Below are 16,067 nucleotides of genomic sequence, written 5' to 3' on the forward strand. Positions count from 1 at the left end.
ATGGAGTGCTTATTATACTCTATTAAGTATATACTATTAATATAAAATAAGTAATTTAATTAATTTATTTTAATTAAATACATACTATAGATATTATATATATATAATGAGCTTTTTTCCTCGATAGCTCATTATATATATAATATAATATATATATATATATAATATAAAAAAGCCCATTATATATATATAAAATATATATATAATATAAAAAAGCTCATATATTTATATATATAATGAGGTTTTTTCCTCAATAGATTGTAGCACCGCTGTTTTTGAAGCCTCATCACCTCTTAACCTATTAAATATATAATAGTTTTTAAGAGACTATTTTTTAACTGTTAATCAGGGTTTAACCATGGGAAATATAAATATTCTTTTTTTATTTATTTTTTTTTAAAGTTTTTTTTTTTTCAACGTTTTATTTATTTTTGGGACAGAGAGAGACAGAGCATGAACGGGGGAGGGGCAGAGAGAGAGGGAGACACAGAATTGGAAACAGGCTCCAGGCTCTGAGCCATCAGCCCAGAGCCCGACGCGGGGCTCGAACTCACGGACTGCGAGATCGTGACCTGGCTGAAGTCGGACGCTTAACCAACTGCGCCACCCAGGCGCCCCTAAATATTCTTTTTTTAAACTGATAATATAGGTTTATATTGGTTTTAACTGGAATTTGTAATTAAAATTCTTTACCCTCATGAATTACATATGAAAAGAAATATGAACTATATTATTAGTTAGGCTTTCTTGAAAGTGATTTTTAAAAGTTAGCAATTTCTTCATTATTTAAGAAAAGTAAAACTGCCCTTGTGATATATCTTTACTAAAGGAAAAAGATGATCTAGCTTTAATTTACTGACTGCTCTCAGTTTTGTGTATGGAGGTATATGGTTAAGTGTATTCACCTCAACTTCAAAGGAAAAAAAAATGTCAGTTCTAAAACAAAGACTTAGCAAGTTGCAAGAAGAGGAATGTGCAACCTGCTGGTGTTGTTATTGTAAGACGAAGGAAAGGGCAAATGGACAACAGGATTTTTGCCTGAAGAAGAATATTTAAATTAACTTGTGCATAACTTGTGCCAAGATAGCAATGAGTGAACAAAAGAGATAAAAATAACATTGTAACCCAGAAGGCAGAAATTTTATGTCTCAAATCTACTTGATTATATGTCCTTAGCATAATGATTAAAATGAATTCATTGAAGATTGACAGTGGTAAGCTTCTAATATATCACTATTAAACTTTAACCATTAATTTCAAAGCAATTCTAGTTATAGTTTGAATTAATTTTAATCATATTTTAATTCATCTTACTGAGACAGTTGTTGTCTTTGGTAGGTTGAATTATTATTTTAACCTAGATTCTGGAGCATGAAGAAAATACGGAAATATTAAAAGAGTATTAAAAGAGTTCTCTGTCATGAAGGAAATGCTTATTCAATATTTTGAATATGACTACAAATAGCACATGTAGCTTTCTCAGAATGAACTATATTTCTGGGGTTAGTGAATCATTTCTGATCTTATAACAATGATACTGATTAGGTAATAATTACATAGTGCGTGCATTAAAAATGAGAAGACAAATATAGATTGTATGACAAGAAATAACAAGCTATTGATGCCTAATATTAATTTAAAAAGTTATTTAATATTAATCATATTTCAAAGACCATACATGTTTGCAGATTTTATCCAAAGTACTATGAAATGTTACTCTACTATATCATATATTACACAAAACATGGAATGTGAAGGTGGTTAAAAGGTCCTAATATGTATCACTAATCAGCAAATTATTTTTCCCTTTTGCTTGAAAACAATCTTAGTTTAGAAACTTATTAGGAAACTATACCCTCATACTTTTTTTTGTATATCCCTACAACATACTTCTAGTGACCCTATTATCTGCACATCAGCTTGTTTAATAAATTATTTTATGTGCTGTTGATGGTCAATCTATTTCATTCTAATGGCCTCCCATTGCTGCCTCATTAAAATATAGCATTACGGATCCATTATATTCCAATGGCCAGTCATTGATTTCCTTCTTTTATTAAAACCACTCAGCCTCAACAGGAAACCTAATCAGGATGAATCATCTCATCCTCTACAAAATGGGATGGAATATTCCTAAATTTATTTTTGCACGTTGAGAACACTGTGTACCTTTTAATGGACCTAAAGTTAAATGTTTTTCCTCTTTATAAAAAAAATATATTTCTTGGTATGAACATACTTTTCCATAATAATGGCTCTCATCTGTCCCTTGTAAAATTGATACTATTCCTAGGGCCAATGAAAACAGAGATTGTAGCTTTTACTACTGTGTGTAGAATACATTCTAATTCTTGTTCTTGCAGAATATTTACTTCATGGTTTATATATTTAAAGCCAATATTTTGTTTATTTTAACTCAGAATACTCTTCTACTAAATTCTTTTTATATACACACATGTATAGAGAGAGGAATGTATACACACATACATACATATACTCTAAAGAGTGCTTTATTAATCATCATACAAAGTTCATTGATTCATAACTACCCCTAGCAATCTAAAATTCTAGTTTATGAATGATCAGCTGTAAATTTTTTGATCTAATTTTGGAAATTAACTGTAGCTAGAGTTACTTCATACAGTCTTTACCATTCCTTTAAAATTTTTACCTATCGCGGGGCGCCTGGGTGGTTCAGTCGGTTGAGTGTCCGACTTCAGCTCAGGTCACCATCTCCGGGTCTGCGAGTTCGAGCCTCATGTTGGGGTCTGTCTGACAGCCCAGAGCCTGGAGGCTGTTTCAGATTCTGTGTCTCCCTCTCTCTGACCCTCCCCCGAATATGTTCTGTCTCTCTCTGTCTCAAAAATAAATAAACGTTAAAAAAAAAAAAACTAAAATTTTGATCTATCGCATAAGAAGATAAAAATATATTTGTCTTTTAAGAGAAATAGATGTCCAGATCATATAATCTTAAATTTACAGTGAGTTTTACCTGATATTTTTTACTATAAATTCGTTATACATAATCAAATATGTATTAAACTGTGTGAAATTATCATACAATAACAGTAACAAAATTCTGAATATTAATAGGTAGATTTTTGCCTCTTTCTCTTTTAGCTATTATAGCATAATCCTAATTTTATCTCCAAATTCTTACTCAAATTCTTTTCCAGATAACTCTGATCTTATCATAGTTGGGCCAGTACAAGTCTCCTCACCTCAGGCCATCTTGGGACCAGATGTCTCTACAGAGTTTTTTAATATTTGCTCAATTTCTCTGTTTAATATCTTAATTTTAATATGACACCAACTCCAATGTGTATGTTTTTTTCCACACTACCAAGTAATTAAATCAATTCTGACACTATCTACCTGGAGACAGTATCTGATCCCACAGGTTAAAGGTTCAGTCTTACAAGACTGGGTATGTAAGAGATATGTTCCTGGGTGGCTCAGTTGGTATAGTGTCTGACTCCTGGTTTCAGCTCAGGTTATGATGTCACGGTTCTTTAGTTCAAGCCCCACATCTGGCTCCACACTGACAGTGTAGAGCCTGCTTTGGATTCTCTCTCACTCCCTTTCTCTCTGCCCCTCCTCCACTCATGCACACACACTCTCTCTCTCTCAAAATAAATAAATAAACTAAAAAAAAAAAGAGATATGCTCCTTAGTGGAGTAGATTTATTAAATTGGTTTGGAAAAATAAACACTGTGGACATACCACATCATTTGACAATGTACAGGGAGTTTATGTATGTATTGCAACAGAAATACATTTCAGAAAAAAAAAAATCAAAAACTCTAGGAGTGAGTAGCCCCTGAGTTTCTTTGTCAGTGTTCTGAAGTCATCTTACACCTCTTTGAGACAGCCTCCAAATTGTTCCTAAGCTTTCAGTCCTTTACAGATTGTTTCCCCATGTCCATGTTCCATACGGCAGCCAAAAATTCAGTTATGTTACTCTCCTGCTTAAAATGTTTGCTTGTTTTTAGCTGTTTGTGGACAATGCCAGATTCTTCTCTAATTACCCCCGACTCCCATATGTTTATCTTCTGCTCTAGCAATGCCAAACTAATTTTGAATTCCACAGTGGTAGCTGGCTTGCAGACATCTCAGCTGCTGTTCTTTCCTGTCTAACTTCCCCACCTCTCTAACAAGTGTCTCCTGTACTTGCCATATAACTTAACTTGTACTGGAGTACTTAGAGCTTGTTCCTGCTTTTCCATTGCACTAGCTTTTAAAAAAATTTTTTTTAATGTTTATTCATTTTTGAAAGACAGAGAGAGACAGAGCACAAGCAGGGGTGGGGCAGAGAGAGAGGGGGACACAGAATCTGAAGCAGGCTCCAGGCTCTGAGCTGTCAGCACAGCCAGCACAGAGCCTGACACAAGGCTCGAACTTACCAACAGTGACATCATGACCTGAGCTGAAGCTGGATGCTCAACTGACTGAGCCACCCAGGTGCCCCTCTATTGCACTAGCTTTTCAAATCTATGTCTGTCTTAAAGACTGACCTCTCCAGGCTGAGTAAAATTTCTTTCCCCTCTGCCTTTTAGCCCTGAACCAACCCTAGCTGTTTAGCTCCTTTATCCGATTAGACCATCTTGTTTTTCTGGTATGAAATTTTCTTTTTCTTAATTCTAATGCTGTAAACTTCTCCATAGATATTAAACTTAAATAATAAATAAAGTATTAAGTTGAGCAATATCTTAGCCTGCCAGTGACAATACAAGGGTTTTAAAATAGTTTAATTCTGATCTTTTCTCTCCCAATTTAAATAATATTATATCATAGAGACATTGATAGTCCCATGTATACATGGGAAATTAGTATATGATAAAGATGGCAATGAAAAAAATTATGCATTACTGAGAAAAACTCACCAAATGAAATAAAAACAAAACTGATGAGAAAGAAGACAGTAGCCATTGACATTCAAAAGCTAGGTCTCCAGGTTGCTAAGAGCTGGCCTTTCACTCAGAGCTTGGTGTTGATGTTACATTGAAAATAAACAATTTAGCAGAATACCAATGTCAGAAAAGGCCATTCTGTGACCATAATGAGTTAAGACAAAAGGAAGACCATGCCATAACCATGTATGAATGTCACCAGCTAGACCCGAAGACCTGACCTTTATTGGTCACCTTCTTGTATCCAGTGACCTTTGTCTCACATTTTTCATTATGCTCTTCTTTCTAGCTTATCTCTTAGGCAAAAGACCTGAGAGGCATAGCATCCTGTGATGGAAAACATAACTACCTCTCAAGCAATAACAATTGCCCAAAGAATTCTCGCCAGCCAGAACACCCAGGTCAGTTTGAACTCAACCTGTGACTCATGCCTGCTCAGATGGACCATGGAGTGACCTATGGAGTGACCGACAGTTACTTTTAACTCATTATAATACTAAAATCTCCACCCAAGGAGGAACACAAGCCTTATTTATATACCATAAAATGTATGTATTGGTAAGTTTCCTTAGGGCACATGTGCCACATTATGCCTCCCTCTACACACAATGCCAACTCCCTCCCCCCCATCTAAATATTCTTTCTAGCCTTAAATAAAAGAAACCTATTCACCCTTGCTCAAAGAGTCATGGCTTTGGAGGTTATTCCCCAGGATCAAATAAAGTTTTCTTTGTGCGACAACTCACCTGGTGTAGTTTCTACCTGGGACTCACCAAGGAGCAAACTCATTTTGTTTGGTTACATGAACACAGACAACAATGTGTACATTTTTAAAACCATAAAAATTATTGACTTCTTCCCTTCCTAGTTAAAATGAGTGACCTCTGTTTTTTGTTTTGTTTTGTTGTTTCCAATTACAGTTTCACCCTCACTTCATTCTTTATACCTACAAGGTAAGATTTGGTATTAATACCAAATCATAGTATTATCACAACTTCCTGACAGGACACAATCCAAAGCAAAGCCTTGATCCAATTGCACCTTCTCCAAAATTATCTAAAAGTGCCCCAATACTATAGTAAGTCATTTCTAACACCCTTTTACTGAGACACCTCACTATTTTCCATAGCAAGCTATCTCACTGATTTTAGCAACCTAATACTACATACAAAAGGTGAAATCATTTCTGTTACAGTGATCTGTATTTCTGATATTTTCTTCTGTTTATTTCTTAGAATGCCTATCACTCCATTACTCATATCTTGCATGTTATCTACTTTTTTACACTAATGCTTAACATGTTTACCATAGTTATTTTAAATTCCTTTTTTGATAACTTCAGCATTTGTGTCAGGTTTGAGTCTGGTTCAGATTCTTGCTTTGCTTCTTCAGACTGTGTGTTTAATTGCCTTTGTCATGCTTTGCAGTTCTTCATTGTGTTTTAATAAACAAAATTCAACTGAGTAAATATGAAGAACTAATTGAATTTATTCAATGATTCATGAATTGGGCAGCATCCCATCTAGAAAAAAGAAAAGAGCTCTGAAGAGCTGTGCAAATGGAAGATTTTATAGGAAGAAAGGGGTGAGACAAAGAAAGTTATTATTTCAGGAAAGGTCACCTCTCTTTGGGGAAAGCCTGGGGACTGTCAGGAAGATTACCTCACTAGTGTTGTCCAGATTGACTGATTAAAGGTCACATTTTGGAGAGAGGCTGAAACTGCAATTAAGTATTAAGCTTTGGTTTGCTGGTAAGGGGCTTAGCACAAGTGACTCCATTTGGAGAGTGTTATTTCTTTTCATAACAGTGGAAAGCCCCACATGATATATTAGGCAAAAGGAACTGAGGGGAACAGGTCTTTTGTGTGAAGTTTTGTGTAATTAAAGTAATTGGGTTGTGTTTAATGTTTGCTATAAGTGTGTGGGTGGTTTACTTTTTTCTTTTTTACCTTCTTCTATCCACTTTAGGCTAAGTACTCCTCCTCAGAGAGAGTCTGCCTTTTACAACTCTTTCAAATGGAGCATTCTTGGTGTGGTGGTAATGTGGCAGCTGGAAGAATTTAACATTCTTTTTTTTTTAGTGTTTATTTACTTTTGAGAGACAGAGTGCAAGCAGGGGAGGGGCAGAAAGGAGGGGGGGGACAAATGATTCCAAGGGGCTCTGCACTGACAGCAGAGACCCTGATGTGGGGCTTGAATTCACAAACCACAAGATCATGACCTGAGCTGAAGTTGCACCCTTAACTGACTGAGCCACACAGGCACTCTGGATATTTAACATTCTTATGATTAAATATCCCTGGACTTTGATCTTTGAGTGTTCTTTAGGTCCCTCTTCCTTCATGCCCTTTAGGTGAGACAAGAAGGCTAGAGGGATTGGAATGGACTAACTGCCATTCCCTCAGGTGGGATAAGACTCTAGTAAAGTCTTTTCCCTAAAGAGTAGGCTTTTGTTATGGAGACCTCTGCAGATAATATTTAACAAAGGTTTGTCTTCTCCCTAGTGTGGAGCCCTAGGGGATATTTCTTTGCTCCCTGTGGGAACTGGCTGGGGTGCTAGAAAATAAAACCCAGTAAATTGCAAAGGGCCTTGGAAGACGGTGGACCCAGGAGTTTCTCACTCTCATGTTGATCTACATTCAGCCTCCAGCAAGTCATTGAAATTGTCATTTATATTTTCATAACAGTTTATGAATCCAGGAGCTTCTGCTCAGGGTGGGCGGATCTTGACGTTCTGGACTTGCCTGTTTCTCCAGATTTTGTGGAGGTTGTTTGACCTGTCTCCCCACTTCTCTGATGGGTCAAAAAAAGTCATTTCTTTTTAGTTTGTTCAGCTTTCTCTTGTTGTAAGGACAAGAATGACAACTTCAAAGCTTTTTACACAGTAGACCTAAAACTGGAAGTCACATTTGAATACTGTTTAAGCATCCAATTCTCTCTGTCAAATCATCCTTTTTTTTAGAGTCTTTTCTATCTTCTTCAGTTAATTTTAAATAATCAAAATAGGTAACTTAAATGAACTCTGTGCAAATACTTAAATTAGAAATTAAAAAAAAAACTTTTTATTTGTTTTATTTCTTCAGAAAATGAGCAAAATATTCCAAATTAGGAATAAAAATATGATTTAGATTTCTTTCTGAATTATAAATAGGTACAAGTAAAGAAATATTTGTTTTTTCATAGTTCTAATGAAATAATGTGTGTATAAATTTAATGGTAATAAATAATAGCACTTAGTGTATTAGCTAATGACTGTGTTATAAGTAGCATAGAATGTAATAATTTGCAAAAGAATGTTTTCTTGTTAGTCTGACTACCACCAGGAGTATTTGAGGTGCCTCAGAGAGAACAGAATTAAAAATAATCTTTTTCAAATAAGTTAAAAATTGTGAACTTTTCTATCAAACTTCAAATTAATGTTTAAATAAATTAAGTAGAGAGACATTTCTGAACATTTAAAAATCAAAATTAAGACCCAGAAATAGTGACCCTAATCATAACAAATTATATTTTTATCATTAAAATATGGAGAGAAAGGTAAATAAGCTAAAACTTTATTTCTCTATATTTTGCCAAAATCAATTTGAAGTAGTTGAAATTTAAATAAAAGCATTTGCAGATACCTCAGGATTATGGCTTTAATAAGCAATATCTAAGACAGTATACAACAAAAATTTCCCTTTTCTTAATGTTTATTTACTTATTTTAAGAGGGAGAAAGAGCACAGGGTGGGGAGGGGAAGTGAGAGAGAGGGAGAGAGAATCCAAAGCAGGATCCTCACTGATAGCCTCATGAACCATGAAATCATGACCTGAGCCAAAATCAAGCATCAGATGCTTAACCAACTGAGCCACCCAGGTACCCCAACAACAAAAGTTTTCTGTGAATTCAGTAACACATCTAGATTATTTTGGCTTTTATTACCCCACAACAACAAATACATACATAAAAATAGCATCACATAAAAAAGCTTTATTTTTCCCCTTAGTCTACAAGCAATGCTTGCAAATTCTGCATAATATACAGTGGGGGACCAGGACTATAACTGCCAATAATAACAGTTTTTCTTTTCATTTAAACTTAAAACAAATTATTTATTTTCATTTGTTAGCAAATTATTTAAACTTCCTTGTAATTGCTTAATGCTTATTCTACTCATAAGGCCTTGTACACCTCAATAGCTATTCACAATCATTTATTCAAAAAAATGTTTTTAAGTTTCCACTATATGCCAGGCATAGGTGCAGAAAATGCAGTGGTTAATTTAGAGGCAGAAACACCTGTGCTCACAGCTTACCATTCTAATCAGAAATAACAGAAATACTATGTTAGAGAATAAATACAAAAAAAAAAAAAGAAGCATAAACTAAGCAATAGGATCAGGAAATTTTGAGAAGGAGTATAACTTTCTAGATAGGATGGTCAAGAAAGACCTTAGTAGCGGCTAACATTTGAATACAGTCCTAAGGGAAGTAGGGAAATGTCATGCAGCACCTAGGCAGAGGGAAAGGGGTTCAAAGTTCCTGAGACAGAAAGTTCTTAGAAGGTCCAGGGATGATTACATATCACTGTGGCTATAGTGGAGGAAAGAAGGGGAAATAGTAGAATAAAATATCTGAGTGGAAAGGGGAAGATAGACCTGTTAGAGCAGTGCTATTCAGTATGTGGACTCCGCCTATTTCGGACCATGAACAATTTGTCACTAGTCACAAGGAAATAGACACTAGAAATTGAGAGTAAATACTAAGAAACTTTTATAACAACTTGATAGAGTACTATAGCAATTTTTTCTATTAAAATTAATATTAAAGTATCATATGGTCTTGTTTTCTTCACCTTTCTAATAACACATTTTTACTTATTTTATAAAATTATTGGTCCATCATAGAGTGGAAATAAAAAATAAACAAATAAAAATGACCTTCACCACTAACGATTTGAGAAGTTCTATCTAATCTAGGGCATTACTGAGTGAGATGAGAAGAAAATGGATTTTGTTTAGAAAAATGGAATGAACTATAATGGTTGCTGTGCTCAGAGTAAACTAGAGGTAGGGGCAGAGGTGGTGAAGTGAAAAAAGAGCCCAAACAGAGAATATAAAAAATTGTAAAATTCTAGGTATTTAAAAAGTACAGTCAACAAGATTTGTTGACAGATTGGAAGGGGTGTACAAAGGAAAGTGAAGAGTCAAGAATAATCTAGTTTTGGGGCTGGGGAAGAGGTGGAATAGAATTGCCATTAATCAAAATGAAAAAGAAGGCAGGATCATCAGAAGAAATATCAGGTGCCTGTTTTTGATATGTTAAGTGTGAGAAACCTACTAAATATTCAAGTAGAATCATCTGAATATGGAGTCTGGTTAAGATTCTCGTGTTCAGGAGAGCTTATCTGAGCTTGAGAAATAAATCTGGCAGTCATTAGCATAAAAATAGTAAGTAAAGCTATGAGACTGGATGAACTCACTTAAACAGTGAGTGTAGATAGAAAAAATCAAAGAGATGAGCCCTGTGTCATGCTCAACGTTTCTAGATTAGAAGATGGGAAAAACCAATACAGGAGGCTGAAGTACATTGGGAGTGACCAGAGAGGAAGAAGAAAGACTAAATACATATATTGTCAAGGGAAGGAAGTATCTGTGGGAGAACAGATATAATTATATAATTAGGGTTGGAATGTTTCAGGTTGAGAGGAAGGAGGATTTGTAGGTAAAGTTTAGAACAAAGTCAGGATATTATGATGGAGTAAGGGGGCTAGGATGGGGAAAAGGACAAGATAATTGCAATGTAGGTTGTTACGGGATTGAAATGACAAGGAATAAGAGAAATTGTCTTCATTAATGTTGAAATGACCAATTACTATGACAGGGATGATATGGGAAAAAGAGATGAACTGCCCCTTAAAGTTGTTATTATAAAATAAAACTCAAGACCAGATTTGCATATCACATATCTAAATATATGTAATCTTTTACTTTTTTCCCAGAGGTTCTGAATTTTGTGGTAGTAATTTTGAGGTAGGACTCTGAAATTTGCAATTGAAAAAATAATAACTCTGGATTATGTTGGTGCACTGACAGATAAAGAAACCACTTCCTTATGGTAACCTGATGCTAACACAGACTGTAGATTTCATCAAGTATGATCCTTAAAATTCTTCTTCAAGGACCTAGAAAAATACCAGCTTCAGCTCATTTGATCACTGTTGTTGCAAGCAATGTCTTAACATAATTTCAATTTTATAGGTTAGCCTTAGAACAGGGCAGTTTACATTATGAATTGGTATAACAAATATGTAACTTCATAAGAATCATTTTATAAGTTAAACTAATGTTTGTAATAAATTTTCTTCCTCTTCAAGCATTTATCTTCTGTATTATTATATATATGAATTTAAAAGATATTTTAACAATAAGCTTCCAAGAACTTATACTTTCAATTGTTATTAGTTTTAACTTTTATATTAACTCTACTTTTTCTCCAATTTTAAATCAATTGTAATAGCAATTCAAACTTTTCACCTACTCTCTTTTTGTTTTCTACTTCATCTTTTAAAAATATTATAGAATGTTGGGGTGCCTGGGTGGCTCAGTTGGTTAAGCCACCAACTCTTGATTTCAGCTCAGGTCACGATCTCACAGTCATGAGATTAAGCCCCACATCAGGCTCTGCTCTGAATGCTGAGCCTGCTTGGGATTCTCTCTCTCCCTCCCTGGTTCATGTGTGCCTGTGCACACACATGCACGCTCTCTCTATCAAAAGAAATGAATAAACTTAAAAAAGAGTCCATCCTTATAAAAAATTATCTATAGAATGTCAAGTACTATTCAAGACAGTAAGGAGATTTTTAAAAATAATATTTGAACATAGGTTCTTCATAATTTAATTGAAATGAGAAGTGTAGAAACAAACACTTGCAGTGATGGAGTGTGTTTTCTAACCAATGCATGGTAAGGCCATGGGAGAAAACTTCTAACTGCCTGATGATGGCATGAGGGGCTTCCTGGAGGAGACAGTGCTTGCTTTAAAACATTAAGGCTGAGGAGAAATTAATTTCCTATGTATAGATGGATAAGACACATCAGCAGCAAAGTGGAATATAACATGAAAAGGCATAAAAAGCAATAAAACATGCCCCTTTTCTAGAAATTGTAACTATTTAGGTATGGCATAAAATGAGGGGCTTTATAGAGGGACAGCAGAAAAGGAAGCTATAAAAGTAGATAGTTTTAAAGCATGTAGGGCTATTTGAAGAAACCTAGATTTTTCCTTAAGTTTAGTGTGTTTAATCAAGAAAGACTTATGATTTGATTTTTGTTCACATGGGATGAATAACATTTCAGTTAAACACAACCAATAATGTAGGTTCCATACTGTCAAGCTTTTTCAAAGAGTAACCTAGTTAGCACCATTGTGTACTATAGAGAAAACAGCCCATGGTTTCATGGGGAATAAATAGAAATTATGGCTATTTTTGTAGTTTTTTGTATGCCTTGTTTTCCCTATGACACATTTCTTGCCAAGCTTTTTCAAGTCTCACACAAATGTATCAGATTGGCTTATAGGTGACAAATGCTAACAAAGGGCATAAAAAAATGATTGGACAAAATTCAATCCTAAAGAAAGGTCTAGGGGAGCCTGGGTGGCTCAGTCAGTTGAGTGCCCAACTTCGACTCAGTTCATACAGCTACAGTTTGTGAGTTCCAGCCCCGCATTGGGCTCTGTGCTGACTACTGGGAGCCTGGAGCCTGCTTTGGATTCTGTGTGTGTCTCTCTCTCTGCCCCTCCCCCGCTCAAGCTCTGTCTCTCTGTCTCTCTCAAAATAAATAAATATTAAAAAAAAATTAAAAAGAAAGAAAGGTCTAGTTTTAATTCCCATTACATATTCAGAAGCCAGAGGACAGTGTTTTTAATTCTGGAATATAGGGACATTGGTCATTGTGATTTTCAAACCTTCACTAAATTTTAGTAAAGTGTTATGTTCATTAAATCACATATATTTATATATGAATATATTTTTATATGGATATTTATATCTGAACATGAACAAATCTTGTATGTAATATGTGATTAATATATTCATTAAATCATGTATATATGATTTACATATATACATGACTTATAATACATAATATTAAAATCCTCAAATCTTTAGCATGCTATTAGTTAGCTATTAGTTTAAGGGCAAAAATTACTTCTGAATCTGTATTGTCAAAATAGAAATTGATACTGTTAATCCGTAAGTAGCAATTAACACAACTCTTTAAATTAACCCTAAGATATGAAATGATGTCTAAATATTTCTAAGGGGTTAATTTTCCTAAGGAAACATATCATATTTAAAGCTTATAAAAAAACCAATTTACCCACAGTAACAGTAATATAGCACTACTGTAAGACTATAATAAGAACAGAAAAAAATCTAATTTAGGGAAATGTACTTATAGGAAATGAATAATTTGATCTAAAACAAACAAAACATCTTTGGATAACAATTACTCAATAAAAGGGAACATGTTAAAAAACATAATTTGGCTTTCTAACAGTAGTACTTTTTTCTAGTCCGTAAGTTTCTGTGTGTGCTTACATGTGAGGATCCTGTCAGGTTGAAAGAGAGATATTAGGTAGACTCATATGATACTGGTTCATTGTTGATATTGTGTAGAAAGTGAAATTATCTCAGAATATAGACTATCAGAACTCATGAACTATTTGGTATTGATACAACATCACACATATTGCTGAAAATGAATTTGTGCTTTTCTCTCCTACCCACCATATTTTTCTACCACCTTAATACCTCAGTAATGTACCAAGGATTCTGCTTATACATATCCTCTACTTCCTAATACATCCTGCTAATTCCTTCTTTTAATATATTTCTTAGTTTCTGATCCACTGTTGTTTCTTCATCCTTCATGCAAATTTGAGCGACTTAGTCACAATTCAAACTAAAGTACTCAACATGCCAGATTTCTAATATGCTTTTACCACCAGTGGACAATACAAACAACTCATTTTATTTTTTCATCATTGATCCCTGTTATAATCAGCTGCAGCTCAATCAGCAAGTCCATGTTAAACAAACAAACAAACAAAAAATTCTGTCCAGTAGTGGGCTGCTGGAAATGTCAACTATGTTTAAAATGAACCCTCTGTTTGTTATTTGGGCTCAGCATTTTCCAAGATCAAGTGTGCTCAATGTTTTATTTTTCACAGATTCAACTTAGATTTGTATTCTTAAACATTTTTTTAAATTTTTTTTAAATGTTTATTTATTTTTGACAGAGAGAGAGAGAGAGAGAGAGACAGAGTGTGAGCGGGGGAGGGGCAGAGAGAGACACAGAATCAGAAGCAGGCTCCAGGCTCTGAGCAAGCTGTCAGCACAGAGCCCGACGCGGGGCCCGAACCCACAGACTGAGAGATCATGGCCTGAGCCGAAGTTGGACGCTCAATCGACTGAGCCACCCAGGTGCCCCAAGTTTTGTATTTTTGCGTTTCTACAAATTCAATGTTATATCACCAAGTATTCTTAAAAGTATGACTTTAATGGATATACAGTAGTTATGTGATTTACACATACTTGCTCTAAAAATTGCTTTGTAGTTGCCCCTTAATTGAGTTTTCTGGTCCATCTTACTATCACCATCACATGTTTCTAATACCCCTACTGTTTTGCAGTGTCGAGGCATGAATCCTTGGTTCTATTCATTTTCAGAGACTTGATATCATTCTAATCACTGGAGCTCAAGTGACATCTCCTGTCAAAAATTTGTCAGGTAAGTCAGGTAAGGACAGATTTTAATCAGTAATAAGTTACTGCAATAGGGAAAAGAGCCCAGCATTAGCTGAACTCAATTTCCATTTGTACAAAGGTGACTGGGGGTTGAAGGAATAAAGAGAGGGTGGGCAGCAGCTCGGTAGAGTCAGGGAAGTGAAAAATTACAAAAATTAGAAGGGAGGTTGATCCATGTAGAACTCTGGGTTTGCTAACTGGTGCTTATTAAGGTTAGGCTCCTATTGTCTCACAGAAGATGAGAGGCAGGGGCCTTATCTTTAGATATTGGCAAGAAGGAATAGTAAATTCCTTTGGTAGTGTTGAGTTTTCTCATTTTAAGGGTGGCTAGAGGTCATCATGAGACCGTGAGCTGTTAGAAATTGTGTTAGTGTTTATAGACCAATGTTAAGCCTAGTTGAGAAGAATGCTCCAGGGAGCCTGGCTAGAGTTTGGTAAAAAAGTGAAGCTCTGTCAGTCCTTTCCCACATAATGTTTTGTCATTTTATGCTTAGACAAAGTTGAGATAAATACCGTTACCACAATTGAAAGAAACCTAAATAATAAATTAATGTTTACCTTATACAACAACAGCTTTCCATATACTTGATTAATTACTTGGAGTAATTTTCTAAAAGTAAAATAAATATATCAAAATATATTTTTAAAAAGTAGGTCGTAATATGTTGTTATATTTCTTTCCAATTAAGGTTCCTACAAGTTATTGATGACCCTGTCTAACTGATGTGATCACAAAGATAATTAATTATAACCAATTAATTTAGGGATTTTTAAGGGTTTAAAAAGTCTATCATTGCTATAAATGTGACTATAATTTGTACTTTTTCTTTTTGGTTAGTTAACTGGCACAAAATTTCATTTTTTCTCCTATAAGCTATTTATATTACTTAACCTTATTTCTAGTTAAGGGCAATGCTTTTTTATATGTAAGAACATTATATTTCTATTTTGTACTCTTAATAGTCAACTGCATGATTCTAAATATTATAAACCTTTTAAAAGACTCTTATTATGAACAATTTGAAACATGATAAGACACAGGCACAAAACCATAATCACCTCCCATGTATTCATTACCAAGGACCCATAACTTTGAACCCATAGCCAATTCTGCTCAATATGTACTCCTAACCACTCTACCCTTACATATTATTTTGAAGTAAATCTTATCCATAAATGTTTATAAAGATAAACAAATAATGTATCTTTAAAATATAATATTTTATAGTTATGAGTCTGTTTCTTGGCTTGCCACTCTCTTTCCCTTTGCTCATTTGTTTTGTTTCTTAAATTCCACATATGAGTGAAATCATATGGTACTTGTCTTTCTCTTATTTCACTTAGCATAATACTCTGAAGCTACAT

Source organism: Prionailurus bengalensis, chromosome C2 (genome assembly GCF_016509475.1).
Source record: "Prionailurus bengalensis isolate Pbe53 chromosome C2, Fcat_Pben_1.1_paternal_pri, whole genome shotgun sequence".
Taxonomy (NCBI): domain Eukaryota; kingdom Metazoa; phylum Chordata; class Mammalia; order Carnivora; family Felidae; genus Prionailurus; species Prionailurus bengalensis.